This window comes from Gorilla gorilla, chromosome 5 (genome assembly GCF_029281585.2).
Source record: "Gorilla gorilla gorilla isolate KB3781 chromosome 5, NHGRI_mGorGor1-v2.1_pri, whole genome shotgun sequence".
NCBI lineage: Eukaryota > Metazoa > Chordata > Mammalia > Primates > Hominidae > Gorilla > Gorilla gorilla.
Genome location: NC_073229.2, coordinates 21,758,210 through 21,781,259, shown reverse-complemented (window position 1 = coordinate 21,781,259; position 23,050 = coordinate 21,758,210). Strand labels below are relative to the sequence as shown.

Below are 23,050 nucleotides of genomic sequence, written 5' to 3'. Positions count from 1 at the left end.
TCTTGCTCTGTCGCCCAGGCTGGAGTGCAGTGGTGCGATCTCGGCTCATTGCAACCTCCACCTCCCGGGTTCATGCCATTCTCCTGCCTCGGCCTCTGGAGTAGCTGGGACTACAGGCGCCCGCCACCACGCCCGGCTAATATTTTGTATTTTTAGTGGAGACGGGGTTTCACCGTGTTAGCCAGGATGGTCTCGATCTCCCGACCTCGTGATCCGCCTGCCTCAGCCTCCCAAAGTGCTGAAATTACAGGTGTGAGCCACCATGCCCAGCGAGTCTGAGGTTCTTATGAGGCTTCCCAGAGTCTTAATAATCCAAATCCTACCCACTCCCAATTATAAATAACAGCAAAAAATAATAAACAATATTATTGCCTCATTCATTTATTCATCAAGCATTTAGTGACCACCTATAATGTGCAGGTGTTGGGAATATAGCACATAACAATTTCTCTCTGTAAGGACTCACAATCCAGCGCAGATAAGTGACCACAGGAATACAGCATGATAATGTTCTGCTACAGAAAGAGACTGAAGTAAATTTCCTCTTTTGCTACGAGACTTAGGTGGAAAGAAAGAGTAGTGATGATTTTAAATATTATGGTAGTCCCGAAGTCATTCTCTTGCATCCCCAAAACTGACATACTCAACTCCTCAAATATCTTTAATTTTTACATTATGAAAACATAAAATTATCCAAAAAAATTCTTCCTCCACAATTCCTTTTAGTTTCCACTAAATAGTATATTTATATTCACACATGAAGATATATTACACTGCTGAACACCAAGTAACTGAGGAGAGGTTGCAAATAGCTGGAGTAAACAGCAAATTGATTAAACCATAAGTTGATAGAAAGTTCAGACGTTGCACAAACCATGATTGCTCTCACGACCGACACCAGTGCAGCCCTGGGAGCACATCTTAAGTCAGCAATCTGGAAACTCCCCCGTGGCCACCTGTTCCCCTTGCTGTTCTCAGTCCCAGGCTCTGGACTTCATATTCACAGGCACACACACATCCCTGCAGACATCTGTTTTCAAGAAATGGTGGTGCCAAACTCCTCCTGGGAAATGTGCTGAGAAAATTCCTCTATCCGTGAGCTGTGAAGAGCAGAAAGCAAACGGGAGGGGAGGGGCCTTCCAGCTGCCCTGCTCTTGCCCGATGGATGGCTGCCGTCCACCTGAGGGCACCCATTTCAATGACAGCCGCTAACATCTTCCAATGCTTCCCTGGTGTCTTGCTGTGACAGTTAATTTTGTGTGTTAATGTGGCTAGGGTGCATTGTCCAAACATTTGGTCAAATGGTATTCTGGATGTTTCTGGGGTTTTTTTTCAATGAGATTAATATTTAGATGAGTAGATGTTGAGTAAAGCAAATGACCCTTCATAATATGGGTGGACCTCATCCAATCAGTTGAAGGTCTTAATAGAACAGAGACCGACTTCACCTGAGCAGAAAGGAATTCTGCCAGCAGCCAGCCTTTGAACTCAACCTGCAACTCTTCCTTGAGTCTCCAATGTGCCAGCCCACTTCCATCTTGCAGATTTTGGACTTGCCAAGCCTCCAAGATTTTATGGGTCAGTTACTTAAATCTGTCTGTCTGTCTCTCTCTCTCTCTCTCTGCATCTCTCTATCTTGTTGGTTCTGTTTCTCTAGAGAACTCTGACTAATATACTTGGCTCATCTTCAGCTGTGTGTCCAGATGTTTTGCCCCCAAGACCTGTAGTCAGCCTCTAGGGCCTCAATCCCAGCATGGTTTCTGCACCTGCCATGCCGTGGCGTGGAAGGAAAGGTGAGAAGAAGGTGGGCTGCAATGGCACAGCAGTGTTGGGCAGGAAACCTCATGCTCAGGCCTTATGTGAGCCTTTCTGCCCCTAATGCCCTCCTCAACCCGTCTATGAGAATGTGAGGCTTCCAACTGTGCTGCACTTAATTTGAAAGATTGGCAGAGCAAGACTGTACCAGAAAGTTCCCATTGAACCCTGGCCATCGACGCAGCCCCTATAAGGGGTCAAGAGTGTGCCAGCCCCTCGCCCCTCTGCATTCATCAGCATTGGTTGAGTACATGCTGTGACTGACCGGTGTTGGTACAATGGGCACAGAGATTAATAAGACACAGCCACTGCCCCCAGGGAGCCAGAATTTCATGTCCCTTTTCTTTTATTCTTCCACAAAACTGGAAACATCATCCAGACATGAGAATTTCAAGATTTTTTTTAAAAAATCCTTTCAGAAACCACTTAAAGGGAAAACCTACTGATCACCAACTGAGGGCCGAATTTTGACAGCCCCTAACATCCAGGTGACTATACCCAGGGGCATAACGGAATTCAAGTGCTAAGGAACCACAGGCATTTTAAAGATAAATTTAGTAGCATTTTTAGGCACTGCTGTTAAGCCTGTCTGTTCTACTCCCTGAATTGGGGGCATAGCTTTTAGGTTCTTGAAAGTGAGGCTACATCCATTACAGGTCAGATTCTTAAAAAGGGATATGCATAAGAGTTTACAGAGTTTTAAAATATATATGTTTTTAAATTGTAGCCAAAATAGAGCACTCAGAGGTAATTACAGGCTTCCTTTAGAAGTAAACGTGGTTCAAAACTTCTTTCCCAGGAGGCTGTGTAGTTGTATTCACATTGTCGTCACTAGGTGGCAGCAGAGGGACTTCTGTGACTTTCAACCATTGGCTTTGGAAGGGATGGCGGAGGGGAGGCAGCTGACTCAGACTTCATTTTAGTGTAGGTGAGTGTGCGGCGTTTTCTCTGGGCAGCAACTATGTTAAGCCACCATAGTACCTATTAATGTCAAATAAGTACCCCACAGTATAGAATTGATTTTAATACATCATTATCAGTATGTGGCCAACAGGGAAATTTGCTAGATCTCAGATGCACTTTGTCTCCATTGTGTGGCCTTTCCTTGGTGTTTTTGAATAGTAGAGATAATCTAGTTTTAAAGCTGGTACTTTTTTGAATGTGTACTTTCATACTCCATGTCTCAGGTACCCCTAGAGGATTCACTTAGAATATTAAGTGAATAATATAGAATACCCCCAGGAGTATTCACTTCTCTCTTCTCAGGCTGCCTTGGTGCAGACAAATGTATTGTCCCCAACTTCCTGCCTTGTGCCCCAAGAAGTCTTACTAAAATAGTACATATGGAAACAGCAGAATGTGACTCTGTTCTCTGTGTCTGGAAATCAATGGATCAACCCCCAGTTAGGGATGCTGTAGAGATGTTTCCTGGATTGAGAAAGATAAATATTAAATTAAAAGGTGACCAAAGTTCCTTCTAATTCTAGGATTCCATTACTTATAAACATATGGCAATTACAATAAACTAGCGCTCCACAGTAACTCCCAATGAGCCCGCTTTGGGGATACCCTCCTTAAGACACGTTCAGATCATGCAGTAGCTACAGTTTATACCACTCAGCCTTGAGCTAGAGGAGCTGCTCCACCAGCCCCTTCCTCTGTTTTCCGCCCCTGCATGGGCCCTTCCTCCATGGCCTTTATCACTGCATGGTCTTACATTTACTCGGGTGCTTGTTGCATCAATGTCTACCTCCTATCCTTCACTGAAAGGTGCAAAGGACAGAGACTAGGTCTGTCTGTGCTCAGCACTGTATCCCCAACACTTCACAGAGTAGGAGCACAATTGTTGAATGAATGACTGCATGCCAGTCCCCCTCGGGCCTATCACTTTTCAGAATGGAAACCATCTGCAGACCTGGGCATCTTCATGTCCATTTCTCAGTTTCTGAGCTGGTCCTGGCTTTCTGCAGCTCAACCTGGTGCTCACAGGAGAGCTTGAGAACTCTAGAGAAGCAGGTGATTGGCCCTCTGAGTAAGGTTCCTTCCAGCAAAGTTTACACCGTTTGACCTGCCAAAACAAAGACTTGACTTGAACTGTCCCATCACATTGTAATTCCAGGGTCTTGGGCTGCCCCTCCCATTCAGAAGAGAGTTCTTTATGTCTGCAATAGACCCACATCCCTCTCCGTCTTTAATTACAACCATCACAACACTGCCGCTTTTGTTCTGCTTCCAAAATTCCCAAAATGGGTGATTTTGCCCCCAAAGGACTCACATACCAGTGTAGCCCTAGTGGGAAGCAGGACAGAGGGCGTCTCCCAGGCATATCAGACCAGCACAGGGGGAAAGGATGCCAACACATGTTAGGATATGACCTGATGTGACCTAATATGACCCTTGACAGGTTCTTACTTCACATGTTGGCTTTAGTTTCTTCGTCTGTAAAAACAGAAGGTTTGGTCAGATAGCATCTCAAGTCTCTTCCACTCCTGAAAATCTGTAATTATGCCTGGGTCATGTGGCTCAAGGGCAACTACCCCATCCCAGGTGAAGATATCCCATTTCTAGACACACTAGTTTGAAGCCTGCTTTAATAGATATATTCCAATCCCCAAAGAAACTATAAAATGATAGGAGCTTTTCCCTAGATTTTCTAACCTTCTCCTTAACACATTATGGCTGAATCTCTTACAGATGTTTCCTGACAGATCATAGTGAAATTACCTCTCAAGAATGATAACAATCAAATGCAACTTTGTCATTTTTTAATTTAACATTCACTATTTGGAGTTTCCTCAAGGATTTCCAGAGGCCTACATGATTATGGCACAATGGGTAACTTTTCTGGGGCCCGATTTTAGTAGCAGATGCTACACTGAGCCGCTTGGCCAATTGATGGGCCTGCCCACCTCCAGTCTCCACAGGGAGAGGCAGCCCTGTTTTTCTCTGCTTCCCTTAGCATACTCAGCGACCATCATGAAGTGATAAAAGTTTCACTTCTTTAATGAAAACAGCACCCAAAGAGAGTCTAGTGTTTATGTTGGTGACGAACGTTGAAAGAAAGTGAATAGCTGTAAGAAAATGACAGTTCTTCCAGAAAGTGGAAGTTTTAGCTAATTATGGCATGGTAGTAGCTCTAGTCTTTTAAGGGAAAGAGAGTGTGTGGGAAATCCCTCAGTATTTTTTTTCTCTCCTTCTTTTCCATTCTCTGGTGCCCCAACCCTCAGGCAAGCCCACAGCAGGCTCGGTGCAGCAGCGAAAGAGGCCAGCAACAGGAATCTGCAGGAGCTACAACTCTGAGGGAGAGAAACCTTGCTCTCAGTTCAGAAGAACTGCACCTCCAAGAAGTTGCCACAAACACTGTTGCCTCTCTGTCTTCCTCTCTCTCTCTCCCACCCTCTCTCTCCCAGCACTGCTGTAAGGCAGTCACAGAAGTGGGTAGTTACTGGCTGGGCAACCATAAAATAAAGCCTCAGGGAACCAGAGGTGCTAAGGAGAGAGCAGAGAGAGAAGAGTTTGGGAAAGCATACAGTATTATCCCCAGAGAAGTAAAAAAATAAATAAATAAATAAATAAAATAAGAGTGTCTGGGAAAGGAACTCCATAAAGAGGTTTATGAACTCCTGGCCAACCCCTGGCCTGAGCATGTCTAAATCTGATCCTAATTGGCATTCAAAAGACCTTGAGGACTGAGCTTAAGAGACAGGTCTCCCCAGGTTCCAGTCTGACCTCTTGGGTAAGGAGCACTCACAGGGGGCACCCACTTGGGAATGATCTGAGTAGCATTGAAAGGCTTTGAAAATTGAACTAACATTGGAATTGCAGCTCAGAGAAGGTGGGTTGAAATGTGAGGCCTGAACTTAACCAGGTCAAGTGCCTGCCAAAACAAAAATGTCAACATCTTCTGTAGGATTTAAACAAGACCTGAAGTCTTACATATAATAATCAAAATGTTCAGGGTACACTCAAATAGTATTCAGCATATAAAGAACCATGAAAACCTCAACATGTATGGGAAAAGTCAATCAACAGATGCCAGTGCCATGACGACACCAATGTTGGAAGTATCTAACAAAGCTTTTAAAATGCTTGTATGAGCAATCTTGAACACTCTTGAAGAAAAAGCAAAAATACAAGGTATCATTAAAGAAATAGAAGATATACAGGACAAAAATTAGAAATTTTAGAGTTGAAAGTACAATAACCAATATTAAAAAAAAAACACATTAGCTGGGTTCAGTACCACAAAGGATGTGACAGAGGAAACAGTGAACTTGAAGATACATCAAAAAAAGAGGGAAAAAAGGTTGAAAAAAACCTAGTAGAGCTTCAGGTACACATAAGACAATAATAAAAGTTCTAATGTTTGTGTCTCTGGAGTTTTAGAGGACGAGAGAAAGAGTGCAGTGCTGAAAAAAAGTTTGAAAAAACAATGGCCGAAGACTTCCCAAGTTTGGCAAAGGATGTAACCTACAGATTTAAAAAGCTGAGTGAACTTTTAAAAGGATAAATACAAATAAAATTATGCATAGATCCATCATAATGAAATTGTTGAAAAATAAAAAGAATGAAAAAAGTTTTAAAGCAGCCACAGAAAAACAGTGCATTGTCAATAGAGGATTTTCAATTTGAGTAACTATAGATTTTTCATCAGAAACTGTGGAGACCAGAAGGAAGTAGAACAACATTTTAAAGGAGAGAAGGAAGGAAGGAAGGAGGGAAGGAACTATAAACTGAGAATTCTGTGAAATAAATACATTCTTAGATGAAGGAAAACTAAGAGAATTCATGACCGGTGTACCTACTTAAGAGATTTGCTAAACAAGTTCTTCAGGCTGAAAGGAAATGATCCAAGAAGAAATCTCAGAACTTCAGTAATAAAAGGGAACAACAGAAATGGCAAGTATCTGGGTAAATATAATAGACTGTTCTTCTCTTTTTGAGTACTTTAAAACATATCTGATGTTTGAAAGCACAGGGTATAACATTGTCTGATGGAGTTTTCAATGTGTGCAGATGTAATACATAAACGAGAAAGGAAACCTACTGGTAAGTTTTACACATTCCAATTAAAGTGGTAAAATGCTGATTATAAATTGCCATTAAAGTGTTAAGTTTGTATTTTTTTAAATCCCTAGAGCAACCACTAAAATTTTATATGAAAAGATATGGTTAAAATCAAAATAAATTCAGATGGAATGCTAAAAAAAAAAAAAGAAAGTTCAAATAATACAAAAGGCAGGAAAGAGAAGACAGACAGGAAGAAAACACAAATAATAAAATGGAAGACCTAAATTCAAACATATAATTACATTAAATGTAAATGGTCTAAACAATATCTAGTTTTTACCTCAACTTTGATCTCCCTTTAAGGAATCCTAACTAAAAGATTTTGGAGACTTCCAGAAACCACTGGACCATACTTCTAGAATCACTGCATTTGAATTTTTATCATTTAAAAATAACTGAAAGTGTTGAAAATGGTTTGCTCTGGGGAGTTGGCATTGTGATGGCTTTAGGGAGAGGTCTGAAAAGGAATTAATTTTTTGTCTAATCTACACGATCTGACATAGACTGCAAAACATAAGTTAATGTCTTTTACTACCATATAGTTTTCAACTATTTCTCTAGCATGGTGGTGGGCACCTGTAATCTCAGCTACTTGGGAGGCTGAGGCAGGAGAATCGCTTGAACCCATGAGGCGGAGGTTGCAATGAGCCAAGATCATGCCATTGCACTCCAGCCTGGGCAACAAGAGTGAAACGCCATCTTAAAAAAAAAAAAAAAGGAAGAAAGAAAAGAAAAAGAAAAACATCAAACTTAATCTGCACTATAGACCAAATGGATCTAATAGATATTTACAAAACATTTTATCAAACAGCTGCAGAATATACATTCTTTTTCTCAGCACATAGATCATTTTCAAGGATAGACCATATGTTAGGTCACAAAACAAGTTTTAAAACATTCAAAAAATTGAAATCATATCAAGCATCTTATCTGACCATGAATGAAAAAACTGGAAATTAATAACAAGAGGAATTTTGGAAACCATACAAAAACATGGAAATGCAACAATATGCTCCTGAATGATAATGGAAACACAACATACCAAAACCTACTGGATACAGCGAGAGCAGTATTAAGAGGGCAGTATATAGACATAAGTGTCTACATCAAAAAAGAGGAAAAACTTCAAATAATCTAATGATACATCTTGAAGAATTAGAAAATCAAGAGCAAACCAAATCCAAAATTAGTAGAAAAGAAGTAATAAAGATCAGAGTAGAAATAAAGAAAACAGTACAAAAGATCAATGAAACAAAAAGTTGGGTTTTTAAAAAGTTAAACAAAATTGACAAACCTTTAGCCAGAGTAAGAAAAAAGAGAGAAGATGCAAATTAATAAAATCAGAAATGAAAAAGGAGATAATACAAATGATACTGCAGAAATTCAAAGAATCATTAGTAGCTACTGTGAGCAACTGTATGCCAGTAAACTGGAAAGCCTAGAAGAAATGGACAAACTCCTAGACACGTGCAACCTACCAAGATTGAACCAGGAAGAAGTATAAAACATGAACAGACCAATAATAAGTAACAAGATTGAAGCCATAATAAAAAGTCTTCCAGTCAAGAAAAGCCTGGAACCCATGGCTTCACTGCTGAATTCTACCAAATATTTAAAGAACTAATACCAATCTTACTCAAACTCTTCCAAAAATAGAGGAGCAGGGAATACTTCCAAACTCATTCTTTGAAGCCAGTATTGCCCTGATACCAAAACCAGACAAAGACACATCAGAAAAAAAGAAAACTACGGGCCAATAGCTCTGATTAGTATTGATGCAAAAATTCTCAAAAAAAATACTACAAACGAAATTCAACAATACATTAGAAATATCATTCACCATGACCAAGTAAGATTTATCCCTGGGATGCAAAAATGGTCCAATATATGCAAATCAATGTGATACATCATATCAACAGAGTGAAAGATAAAAACAATAATCACTCCAATTGATGCTGAAAAAATATTTGATAAAATTCAATATCCCTTCGTGATAAAAAAAAACCCTCCAAAAACTGGGTATAGAAGGAACATACCTCAACATAATAAAAGTCACATATGTCACACACATGGCTAGTGTCATTCTGAATGGGAGAAAAAATAAAAGCCTTTCCTCTAAGATCTGGAACATGACAAGGATGCCCACTTTCGTCACTGTTATTCGACAGTGCTGGAAGTCCTAGTTAGACCAATCAGACAAGAGAAAGAAGAGGTGTGCGAACTGGAATGGAAGAAGTCAAATTATCCATGTTTGCAGGTGATATGATTTTGCATTTGGAAAATCCTAAAGACTACACACACAAAAAAACTATTAGAACTGATAAACAAATTCAACAAAGTTGCAGGATATAAAATCGACATACAAAAATCAGTACCATATCTATATCCCCACTATGAACAAAGTGAAAACTTAAAAAGTAATGCCATTTACAATAGCCACAAATAAAAGCAAATACCTAGGAATTAACAAAAGAAGTAAAAGATCTCTACAATAAAAATCATAAAACACTGATGAAAGAAACTGAAAAAGGCACCAAAAAATGAAAAGATATTCCATGTTCATGGACTGGAAGAGTCAATATTGTTAAAATGTCCATACTACCAAGGCCATCTACGGATCCCATGCAATGCCTATCAAAATACCAATAACATTCTTTACGGAAATAGAAAAAACAATCCTAAAATGTATAGGGAACCACAAAAGCCAAAGTTATCCTGAGAAAAAAGAATAGCCAAAGCTATGCTGAGAAAAAAGAACAAAACTGGAGGAATCACATTACCTGACTTTAAATTATACTACACAGCTATAGTAACCAAAACAGCACAGTACTGGCACAAAAACAGACACACAGACCAATGGAACAGAATAGAGATCCCAGAAACAAATCCATTCATCTACAGTGAGCTCATTTTTAATAAAATGGAGATCATTATGTCAGGTAAAATAAGCCATGCACAGAAAGACAAACACCGCATGTTCTCATTTATTTGTGGGAGCTAAAAATCAAAACAACTGAACTCATGGATACAGAGAGTAGAAGGATGGTTACCAGAGGCTGGGAAGGGTAGTAGGGGGCTGACAGGGAGGTAGGGATGGTTACTGGGTACAAGAAAAAAGTAGTTAGAAAGAATGAATAAGAACTACTATTGACAGCACAACAGAGTGACTATAGTCAACAACAACTTAACTGTACATTTTAAAATAACTAGGAGTATAACTGGATTGTTTATAGCATAAAGGGTAAATGCTTGAAGGGCTGAATACCCCATTCCCCATGATGCGATTATTTCACTTTGCATGCCTGTATCAAAATGTCTCATGTACCCCATAAATATATACACCTACTATGCACCCAGAAAAATAAAAAATAATTTAAAAAAAAAGTATTGGATTGCCGGGCACAGTGACTCAGGCCTGTAATCCCAGTACTCTGGGAGGCCAAGGTGGGCAAATCACGAGGTCAGGAGATCGAGACCATCCTGGCTAATATAGGAAAATCCAATGTCTACTAAAAATACAAAAAAGTAGCCAGGCGTGGTAGCACACGCCTGTAGTCCCAGCTACTTGGGAGGCTGAGGCAGGAGAATCGCTTGAACTAGGGAGGCGGAGATTGCAGTGAGCTGAGATCACGCCACTGCACTCCAGCCTGGGTGACAGAGCGAGACTCCATCTCAAATAAATAAATAAATAAAAATAACGATTGGCAAGTTTGTGGAGAAATTAGACCTTTTGTGCGCTGTTGGTAGGAATGGTGTAGCAACTAAGGAAAATGTTACGGCAGGTCTTCAAAAAATTAAAAATAGAGTTACCATATAATTCAGCAACTCCGCTTTTGAGTATATACCTCCCAAAATTGAAAACTAGAAATAGAGTTACCATATAATTCAGCAACTCCGCTTTTGAGTATATACCTCCCAAAATTGAAAACTAGGAGTCAAAGAAGTATTTGTACACCTACATTCACAGCAGCATTTTTCACCCTAGTCAAAATGTGGAAGCAACCCAAGTGCCCATCAGCAGGTGAACAGATACACAAAATGTGGCGTGTGTATATGTATATATGTATATATAACCAAACATTATCTAGCCTTAAGAAGGATTGAAATTCCGACACATACTATGATATAAATGAACCTTGAAGACATGCTAAGTGAAATAAATGCTACACCATTCCTACCAACAGTGCACAAAAGGTCTAATTTCTCCACAAACTTGCCAATCGTTATTTTTATTTATTTATTTATTTGAGATGGAGTCTCGCTCTGTCACCCAGGCTGGAGTGCAGTGGCGTGATCTCAGCTCACTGCAATCTCCGCCTCCCTAGTTCAAGCGATTCTCCTGCCTCAGCCTCCCAAGTAGCTGGGACTACAGGCGTGTGCTACCACGCCTGGCTACTTTTTTGTATTTTTAGTAGACATTGGGTTTTCCCATGTTAGCCAGGATGGTCTCGATCTCCTGACCTCGTGATTCTACTTATATAAGATACCTAGAAAAGTTAAATTTATAGAAACAGGAATAGAATGGTTTAATATTGAGAAATATATTAGTTTTATGCAAGCCATCAGTAAAAAATAGAATTTTTTCATTAACACCAAGAAAGTATTCAGTAAAATCCATTATCCATTCCTGTTGAAAACTGTTCAAAAATTAGAACCAGAGTAACAATGCATTAATATGAAAAGGCTCTCTCTCCCAAACCAAAAACCAACATCACGTTTAAAACCCTAGAGGATATCCTCTATAACCATTACTAATTTATATTTTGGAAATTGTAGCCAACACAAAAACATATGAAACAAATAATAGTTATATTTATAGTAAGAAGAAGAAAGTATATATCATTGTTTGTAGGCAGTATTTCTAGTGATCTAAAAGCATATTCTACAGTTTACAGAGAACCCTTCTTTCTCTTCATCTTCACTCCTCCCACCTTGATTCAAGTTCACCTTTTACCTGAACATTTATCACCTTTAATTACTCTTTCTTGCCTTAATCCATTTTACAATATTGCAGCCAGTTTGGACTTTTAAAGACATCTTTCTGCAGACAGTTATCCAGGTGACCTTGAATCAACCCAGTTCTTCTCCCTTTCTCATTTGTAGTTTTCAAGAATAAGTATAAAATGTGCTGGGAATCCAGTGTCCTGAGATAGGCAGAGGCTGGCCACAACAGCCTGGGCTTTATTCCATTTCCCCTCCAGAAACAGGATGTCCTTCAGTGCTTTGGCCCAGTGACCCCCCAGGACCCCGGCGTGTAAAACATAGAGTGGGTTGCTTTCTGGGATCCCTCACCTGCAGTGCAAGAGGATGTACAGACAAGACTCCATCTGCCCAGGGCAGCTTTCCTGAGCCTTGAGGGACCAGCTTACAATGGACCTTAGGCTTCCGTTGTTCCTGCCTACATTTCTGTGAGTAATAAACCCACTTCATGTAACCTGATGTGCGGGTGGGTGATAGGTTGATAACCGGTGTATAGTGAATCTTCTCACACTTTCCACTTTAAATTCCCAGTAACTTCTTTGTTCTTAGAATGAAATCTAAACTCTGAACACACCCGTAAGGTTTTAAATGAGCTGGCCATTTTCTATATGATATTTAATACCTGAAATTATTTTATGCATTTGTCCACCTATTACTTTTGCCTTCCTCCACTGGAATGTGAACTCCACAGAAGCAAAGCATTTATGTATCTGGTTCACCCCCATCTCCTTAGTGCCCAGGACAGGCCTGGCACATAGTAACCACTCAATAAGCACCTCTTGGAGACATAAAAGAATGAATTTCAATTCTGAGCATTGATAACTTATGAAATAAAGTAAACATTTTTCTAGGAAAGTTTCATGGGGAAAGGTTTTATCACAGCAATCAACAGCCAAAAATTTCAATGTGAAATTAATGACAAGAAATGAAATTACCCAGAATGCAATGGAATATTTTTAAATGGGTTTGAGATCAGCAATTGGTACTTAATATGAGTTTCTGAAAGTATGACAGCAACAGAAAAGTTCATCTTAGCTTCTGAAAGTTAATAACGCTGAGTACAAAGTTTAAGAGATTACTGCCTAGAAATCCACAATTAATCAAATTAACTCCAACTACATTAAATAGATTTGTGGCCTTAGGCATATCTGCCATTACTTTATTTAAGTTAGGAAGGAATTTATTGCTTTTCAGTATGCAGGGTCAGTCACAGAAAAGCTGAAACATCCATGGATCATCTCATGTTTTTACCCTATTTCTTTTGAACGAATAAGTAGATGTTGTCAATTTGCCACTTCTATAGTTTGGATATGGTTTGTTTGGCCCCTCCAAATCTCATGTTGAAATGTGATCCTCAGTGTTAAAGGGGGGGCCTAATGGGAGGTGTATGGATCATGGGGGCAGACTCTTCACGAAGAGATGGAGGATGGGGGTAGTAGGTATCAGTGAGTTCTTACTCTATTAGCTCCCAAGATAACTGGACATTAAAAAGAGCCTGGCACCTCCCACCTCTCTCTCTTGATTTCCCTCTTGGAAGTGATCTCTGCACAAGTCAGCTCCCCTTTCCCTTCCACCAGGAATGGAAGCAGCCTGAGCTGCTCACCAGAAGCAGATGCTGGTGCCATGCTTCTTGTATAGCCTGCAGAACGATAAGCCAAATAAACCTCTTTTCTTTATAAACTACCAGCTACATGTATTCTTTTATAGCAACAAAAACAGACTGCAATACCAGCCTTGCTAAATGCTGCCAGTACCTTAATGAAGTAGGTGATCACAGCAGATAAATGGCAGATCATTTTGTATAATCATGTTATATTATTTGTCTTAATCTCACGTGATTAATAGCAGCAGTAATATATTAATTCCATCTGGCCTGGGTACCTGTGGAGTCACTGTAAGGCATGTAATTAGATTTATAAGGCTGTCTGCAATTATAATTTGGCTTAAAACATTTGGAGGTATGAAATGTGCACTACATTTCTGCTCCATGAAATTCTAAAGATGCTTTAGAATGAAAACAGTTGATTCAAGAGAATAATCACATTGTATTATGATAATAAAGTGTTACATTGGCTGGATTGAACCCGCAATTTTTCTGCAATTTTTCTATCAATGAATGCACTTGCTACAATTTAATTCAGCTTGCCTAGCATGATCAAAGATACTGTTGGGGGAGAGGAATCAGCAAGGATCCTAGCCTAGCTGGGGACTCAAGACATGACTTTGACATGATATTGTCAATTGCAGGCCACAGCAGTGAGGGTGAGGAAGTCCAATGGACAAGTGGAGTCCCAAAGCAGGTGCACTGGGGGCATAAAAAATCCAAGGGGTCAAGTGCAAGAGACCAAATGCATAGGGGTCAATAATTTAAATCAGTCATTATGACCTTCCTCTATGAGGTGAATGTAAGCACTTCCAAATTTAAAAGAAAGATATGAGTAGTCAGCAGAGAAAGAGAAACTATTAAAAAAAGCCAAATAGAAATTTGAGAATTGAAAAATAGAATACCCGAAATTTAAAAATGCACTAAGTGGGTTCAATAGCAGAATTGAGAGAGAATAATGTCAGTGAATTTAAAGATAGATCAGTAAAAATTACCTACTTGTAAAACAAAGAGAAAAAGGATTAAAAGTAGGTAAATAGCCACGGAACCTGTGGGACAATCTCAATATCACTGGAGTCCCTGAACAAGAGATGAAAGGTATCAGGACAGACAAAATATTTGACAAAACAATGAACAAAAATTCCTCAAATATGGCAAAAGACATAAATTCATAGATTCAAGAAGTCTAGAAAAACCAAACAAAATAATCTCAAAGAAAACCATGCTAACACACATCAAAATTAAACTGCCAAAAACCAAAGATAAATATCTAGAAAGCAGCCATAGCAAAATGATATATTTCGCATAGGAGAGCAACAACTCAAATACTGCAGATACTAGTGAATGCTAATGATTCCTCATCAGAAACCATAAAGGCAGGGGAGCAAAATCCTTAAAGTGCTGAAAGAAAAAAAAAATGTCAACTCAGAATTCTATATGCAGTGAAAATATCCTTCAGGAATGAATGTAAAATAAGGATATTCTCAGATGAAGAAAAACAAAGAGAATTCATTGCCAATATATCTAAGAAAAATTCCTAAAGGAAGCTAATGTGGAAGAAAAATGTTCCTAGAAGAAAACTTGAAACTTCAGGAATGAATAAAAAACAGTAGAAATGATAAATACCTAGTTAAATAATACTTTTCTTTTTTAAGTTATTGAAACTATGTATGAAGTTTGAATGCAAAAATTGTAACACTGTTTGGGAGGGTGTCAATGTATCCAAATGTAATACAGACGACAACAATAACATAAAGAGAGAGAGTAAAGAAACCTGTATGGTTGCCAGTCTTCAACATTTTACTTGAAGTTGTTAAATATAAAATCCAGATAAACTAACAGTATGTGTATATATATACACACATACATATATATATGTATATGTGTGTATATATATAATATCATAATATTATATACATATATTCTTTGGAACAACCACTGGAAAAATATATAAAGAGATTGATATGGTTTGGCTCTGTGTCCCCACCCAAATCTCATGTTGAACTGTAATCCCCATGTGTTGAAGATGGGGCCTAGTGGGAGGTGATTGGATCACGGGGGCAGACGTTTACCTTGCTGTTCTTGTGATAGTGAATTAGTTCTTATGAGATCTGGTTGTTTAAAAGTGTGTAGTGCTTCCCCCTTCATTCTCTCTCTCCTGTTCTGCCATGTGAAGATGTGCCCACTTCTCCTTCACCTTCTGCCATAACTGTAAGTTTCCCGAGGCCTACCCAGCCATGTTTCCTCTACAACCTGCAGAACCATGAGTCAAGTAAACCTCTTTTCTTTATAAATTCCCCAGTCCCAGGTAGATTGTTGGTTTGGGGTTTTTGTTGTTGTTTTGTTTTGTTTTGTTTTGTTTTACAGAGTCTCGCTCTGTCTCCCAGGCTGGAATGCAGTGCCACAATCTCAGCTCAACCTCTGCCTCCTGGGCCCAAGCAATCCTCCACCTCAGTATCCTGAGTAGCTGGGAGTACAGGCATGTGCCACCAAGTCTAGCTAATTTTCTTGTATTTTTTGTAGAGATGGGATTTCACCACGTTGCCCAGGCTGGTCTCAAACTCCTGAGCTCAAGCGATCCACCTGCCTCAGCCTCCCACAGTGCCAGGATTACAGTTCAGGTAGTTCTTTATAGCAGTGTGAGAATGGACTAATACAGACATAAAGCCAAAACAAAACAAAAAAACAAACAAACAAACCATCCTAATGGATAAGTTAAAATGGAATACTAAAAATAATTCAAAGACGGTAAGGAGGGAGAAGAGAAAAGCAAAAACAAACAGAAAAATAACAAAATAGGAGGTCTACATCTAATTATATCAATAATCACATCAAATGTAAATGGTCTAAATATATCATTTAAAAAACAAAGATTGTCAGATTGGATTTTTAAAAAAACAAACAACTATATGTTGTCTACAAGAAACCCACTTTAAATATAATGATACACATATATTAAAAGTCAAAGAATAAAAACAGATAAACCATGCAAACACTAATCAAAAGAAAGCTGTATTGTCTACATTAATATAAAAAATAGACTTCATATAAAGGAAAATTACTTACCAGGGATAAAAAGGGACAGTACAAAATAATAAAGGTCAATTCATCAAGAAGACATACAGTCATCAGTTTGTATCCACCTAACAACAGAACTCCAAAATGCATGAAGCAAAAACTGATTGAACTGAATAGAGAAATAGTCACATTTACAATTACATATGGCGACATCAACATTCCTCTCTCAGTAATTTATGGAACAAGGAGACACAAAGTCAGTAAGTGACAATGAATGATAGGATGCATATTCTTTTGACAACACATGGAATGTTCACCGTGATAGGCCACATACTACTGGATATAAAACTAACAAATGTAAAAGAATTGAATTCATACAAAGAATGTTCTTGGAATACAGTGGAATTAAACTAGAAATAAGAGAAAGATCACGAAATATCCAAATACAGCAGGACACAGTGGCTCATGCCTGTAATCCCAGCACTTTGGGAGGCCAAGGTGGGAGGATCATGAGATTAGGAGTTTGAGACCAGCCTGGCTAACACAGTGAAACCCTGTCTCTACTAAAAATACAAAAAATTAGCTGGGCATGGTGGTGGGCGCCTGTAGTCCCAGCTACTTGGGAGGCTGAGGTAGGAGAATGCCTTGAACCCAGGAGGAGGAGGCTGTGGTGAGCTGAGATCGCGCCACTGCACTCCAGCCTGGGGCCAGTGTGAGACTCTGTCTCATTAAAAAAAAAAAATCTCCAAATACTTAGAAATATCTTACCTTTCTCTCCCTTCAGGAAGGACACCTGAGGCACATGCTCTTCACTGGCACCCAGGCTACTATAGTAGAATTGAGTGTCAGTTGTCCACAGAGGTAACTTGCTTAATGATTTTACCCTTTATTGCCTGCCTTTCCTTGTCTCTTTTAATTCTCTACTCCTACACCAAGGTTTCCTGGAATCATTCCCCAAATAAACTCCTCTCTTGGGGTCTGCTTCTGGGAGACTCTAACCTAAGACAGCTGCATATACAGTTAAGTCTCATTGTTCATGATAATTAGATTTTCTAAAGTCATAGCAAACACTGAATAAGTCAATAGTGAACCACTGTTTCTAGAGGCAATCCAGGATTAGGTTCCTTTGAGTCTCTGGTTACATTTTCATCATAAGCTTATCCGATGTGTTTCTATGGAAAGACACATCATTTAAAATACATATATATGTATATAGTTGATTCAATAATACTGAATTTGCTAACAGCATTATAAACTCAGGCCTGAAGGAAGTCTATCTCACATTTTCTCTATGAGGCACATCACAGCCTTATTGCTTTTACACTAGATAGCAATTCAGCATTATGCTTGCAGGCCATTTTAAACAGCAAATCACCAAAAAAAGGACAAAAATATGAAAATATGTGGCATTAAGTAAACCCCAATAAGGACATTTATTTACAGTATGACAGTTGAAATAAGAAGGCAGAAGGTCACCTTGTTTGACCTCAGCTGTGAATATGTGCTTCGGGCAAGTCAAATTTTCCAACACTCCAGACATGTTGCAAATGCCCCATGAGTATTGATTTAAAGTTTACAAATAGGCCGGGTGCAGTGGCTCACACCTGTAATCTCGGCACTTTGGGAGGCCAAGGCAGGTGGATCACCTGACGTCAGGAGTTCAAGACCAGCCTGGCCAACATGGTCTTTACTAAAAATGCAAAAAAATTAGACAGGCATGGTGGTGCATGCCTGTAGTGTCAACTACTCTGGAGGCTGAGGCTAGAGAATCACTTGAACCCTGAGGCTAGAGAATCACTTGAACCCAGGAGGTGGAGGCTACAGTGAGCTGAGATCATGCCACCACACTCCAGCCTGGGAGAGAGAGCAAGACTCCGTTTCAAATAAATAAATAAATAAATAAATAAATAAATAAATAAATATAAAGTTTACAAATAAATTTTAGCAAGTAGGCAAACTCTCAAATATACAAACTACAAAAAATAAGGATTGACTATGTTTTTCTAATCTTATTTAAAGTCAAGCTGCTGATTTATGGATGGAATTTTAAATTTACTTCTTTCTTGTGCAGAACAGAGAAGGCAGGAGCACCTTTGCTGAGTCAATAAGGATACCATCTGCCTACGAACCATGGATGCCATTCTTGAACATTCTTCTCAGCCCTTAAATGCATGTAAATTATATGACACTGTGTTGAATACATATAATTGTCTTTGTGGCTCTCTGTGGTTGACTAAATTGTAGGTATTGTTCTTGTTCTTATGTATTCATTAGGACAGGTAAATTAATTTAAGCTGTGGTGTAAACAAGAAAAAATGGAATGACTTCAGAAAAGCAGCCATTTCTTACACAGTGTATCTATCAGTTCCAATCATTTTCAGAGGGAGAGTCCTCCAAAAATGATTTTTTTTTTTTTTGCTACAGAAGGATAGTTGAAAAGTATCCTCAAATACAAGGTCAGGTTAATGCTTGTGCAACATACAGAAAGAGTGGATAAAAGAGCCTTGGATGAATGAACAAATCACGCAGGTGTAAAGCACTTAGACAGAGGTGATAACATGAGCCAAATGTTTACTTCTGAAATGACTTTCTTCTCTAAATTATAACGATGGGAAATAAGAAAAACACCCCAAAGCAGGTAATATTCCAGCATATTATTTTTAATATCTCTGACATATAAGATTGTGTAGGAAGGCAATACAAAGCCTAGCTAGGAAGAAGAAAAGAGGATTAATTTTGTAAAGGAGACATAATAATGCCACAGGTTTAATTTATCTCAAGCAATGTCATCCAGCTAAAGCAGGAAACAATTATGATACAGAACATTGAACGTGGACTAATCATTTTAATGACTAACGGAAAAAGCTATAATAGATTTTTCACCCAGAAATTTATAGAGTTAAATAACACCATAGTTGCCTTCATACCACTCTTCCCAGTTCATTTCGGCACAGGAACTTGGCAATAGTCAAAGTCCTTTGCCTTTAGCTACCACTCACTGAAAAAGCAACATTTCAAACCACAAAAACACTCATGTTAACACCTTCTGACAACTTAATAAAAAGGTAGCAACTGACTCACAACTTATTATCAAATGTGGAAAAGCACGCTCTAGAAGGAAACTTTCAACAGCTCATCCATCATCCAACAAACCTTCACAGAGTACAGTATTTTCTGTCAAGCAGTGTGTCCAGAAATGAGAAATGGGGTTGAATACAGGGTAGAATTCTTCCCAGGATATGCCCCTTGTAATAAAATAGATTACTAATCAGATATAAAACACAGTGACATAGGGGCCAGAAGAAAGAAACGCCCAGGAGACTGTAGGAACTCAGGACAGGACTAACCAGTGGGTGGGTCAGAGGACATTCCTGGATATGCCAATGCCTGGAATGAGAGAACCTGGAAACTCAGAGAAACTGAGCATCCCAAGTTCACCTGAAATGGGAAGGTAACATGTGGGGCTGGAAAGAGGTGCCTGAGAAGGTAGGCAAGGGCAAATCTTGTGGGCCTTATTTGCCAGTGCTAAGCAGCTTGGGTTTGTTTAACAGGCAAAGGGGACTCACTAAGAGATTTTCAGCCAAGGCGAGAGATCGGGGAGAATCGTGTGGAGTGTAAGATTTAAAATTTAGGGAGAGCGGCCTGGAAGCAGGGAGAGAATGGATTGCAGAGGTGGGACTAAATTAGCAAAACTGAGAAGTGGCTGCTACAGGAATCCAGGTAACGGTAATCTCAAAATCAATGAGGGCATGAATTAAGACCATGTAGAGGGATATGAGATGAGGGGGGAAATTAAAAAAATATATTTAGGAGACAGAATCACTAGTATTTGATGAATGATAGATGTGAGGTGTCAGTGAGGTAAGGGAATCAAAGACTCTTCCAGGTTTCTAGCTTGCACTGTTAATTGGGACAGTGTATCAGAATTGTTCCTCAAGACTGAATGTGACAGACTTTGTACATGCTGTAACAACAGTATCTGATGATGTAAATATTGGAAATAAAAATTATCATGACTGACAGAGTCATCATGTAACATTCTACTCTGATATAATCTACTCTGTGATCCTAAAAAAGAAACATTCACACTACCACTGAGCACAACACTGTGAAGTCGATATGCTGACCCCAAAGATTCATTATAGCCGGAGACAACACCCCCTGGGCACCGGCTAAGAGAGTCTGAGATTCTCTGAACCCAAAGAACATCAACGGCCCTCCCAGGCAGCATCAGTCCCCTGCAATCAATAAGACAGGATCTAACCAGACTGGAGGACCCCCTCCCCAAGATTTTCATAAGCTCCAGGGGAAGCTGGTTATATAACAGGGTGAAGATTAGAGCTTTAGAGAGGTCTTGACGGAGTTTCTGCCTTTCCTACTCTTATCCAGAACCATTACACCCTGAAGATACATCTGGAGTCCAGGATTTCACTGAGAACTGGATAGCTGGGCATGCCAATTGTATCTTCAATGGCTCTCTGCTTGCTCTCAGCACGGAATCCAAACTCCTTAGCACAGATACAATGATCTTCAAGCTCAGGTGGAGCATCTACCAAAATCACAATGGTTCCCTTTTGCTGCAACTGGCCCTCCCACCCACAGGGCCATGGCAGCCATGTTTACAAGGCATGGTCTGGACACCTCTTAACAGTTTAGTAAACCAAATACGGACCCAAGATGACCCTCTTTAGGATCTAGGAATCTAAATGTCTGTCTCTTTAACCAGGAATGTCTGTCTCTTTAACCATCTCCTTTCTCTCAAATGCTGGATATAACGGGGCTTTAGTAAATGACAGCTGGTAGATATGCAAATGATTTCTCCAATAGGAAAAACATTCCTCCCGAGGTTATGGTTTTATTGCTCTATGGGATATTAAGCAGTTTTGCTTCTAACTTTGCAATCTATTCCAGCATTCTTTCTTTAACATTGACTATATTAAACTAGTCTTTTAACTTCTTCTTTAGCACCCTGTTGGTTCCCTAATTAATGAGCTAAGTAAATCTTTGACACATGCTCTTTCTATATTTTTAAAATTATACTTTGAAAAAGATAAGCTAATTTCCCACACGCCACTCTTTTCTGTGGTAGGTATAAGCCTGAGAGTAGTTTGCTTGCATTGCAAAAGGTTTCACTATCAAAATATGCTTACCAGTACGAGATTTAAAAAATATTTCCATGACAGCTGTTTCATCTTCTGGAAATGAATGAGTCTTGTATTATCTGCAATATCTGATTACTGCATTTCCATTACCTCTGAGGTAACCTAACAGCCTTGGAGAGAGTCAAGGTCTCTGAGAGGCAGCTCAGCCTACCAACTACCACTTTGTAATATATGGAGAGGCCGGGTGTGGTGGCTCACACCTGTAATCCCAACACTGGGAGGCCGAAGCGAGTGGATCACCTGAAATCAGGAGTTTGAGACCAGTCTGACCAACAAGGTGAAACCCCATCTCCACTAAATACAAAAAATTAGCCGGGCCTGGTGGCGCAAGCTTGTAATCCCAGCTACTTGGGAGCCCGAGACAGGAGAATCACTTGAACCCAGGAGGTGGAGGTTGCAGTGAGCCGAGATTGTGCCAGTGCACTCCAGCCTACGCAACAAGAGGGAAACTCCATCTCAAAAAAAAAAAAAAAAAAAAAAAACCTCTTTGGGATAAGCCCAAATTGTTCTATTTGACTTTTGGTGTTGCCCCATCTACACTATTACCCAGATCTACCTGATGAAACTTAATGATAAAGTTACTTGAGACTTGGACTCTGCCCACCTGCAAGCCTCATGTCTTTGGGGAATTCACCTGATTAATCTTTCTGGGTCTCAGTTTCCACATCAGCTCAACAGGGCAATATGCTCAACAGGGCAATTTCCACAACAGCTCAACAGGGCAATATCATTTTCCTTACAGGGTTGTCGAAAGACTTACAATTAGCCTGGTTCACTATAGGTAGTCCACAGGTGTCAGCTACATAAATCTAAAACTCCTAGGCATGCTTGGATGGGACAACTGGGGCACAGAATTTAGAGGAGTGGTTTTGTTTTGTTCTGTTTTGTTTTTTGGTTCTCTGGGAACTGGACAAGGTGACACAGCCAAGGCCCTTCCAACTCTTAAGAATTCTTCCCCAAAGAAAACACTTTGCCAATGCCTCAGCAGAACTCAAAAATATCCACAAACTCTTAACTGACACTAAAAACTTGGGTACTCCAAAAATCACTTCTGACCCCCGGGCGTCCTACCAGGTCTGCAAACATTCGATTAGGGGATGCGTGACCTAGCTGCTTTTAAGCATACGCCCTCAAGTGTTACCCCACCTCCCGGCTCAGGGCTGCCCCTCGGGATGCAGCGACCCCTCCTCGCCAGGCTCCGCGGGACTCCGGGCAGGGCGCTCAGTGCTCCGGCAGCCACAGGGTTCGGAGAGCTGAGGTCCGCCCGAGAGAGCAGCCGCGCCTCCAGCTCGCAGTTACTCGGAGCCAGGCCGGGGAGCATCTATGCCCCGCCCCACGCGCCGCGCAAGTCCTCCCGGGATCACCGTCCCCGCGCCGCGAACCCCGCGCACTTCCTCCACTC

General features: G+C 39.9%; 2 long non-coding RNA genes across 2 annotated transcripts; one reads left to right on the top strand and one right to left on the bottom strand.

Moving 5' to 3' along the window:
- Positions 1-365: 365 nt before the first annotated feature.
- Positions 366-23,000, bottom strand: LOC101131227 (uncharacterized). The gene is made up of 4 exons (XR_174776.5): positions 22,795-23,000; positions 21,637-21,681; positions 3,731-3,883; positions 366-3,243 (listed from the first exon to the last, which is right to left on the bottom strand). It is a non-coding gene; the product is annotated as an uncharacterized lncRNA (long non-coding RNA).
- On the top strand, positions 17,266-18,693 carry LOC134758651 (uncharacterized). Its single transcript, XR_010134088.1, has 2 exons — positions 17,266-17,347; positions 18,558-18,693. It is a non-coding gene; the product is annotated as an uncharacterized lncRNA (long non-coding RNA).
- Positions 23,001-23,050: the final 50 nt, after the last annotated feature.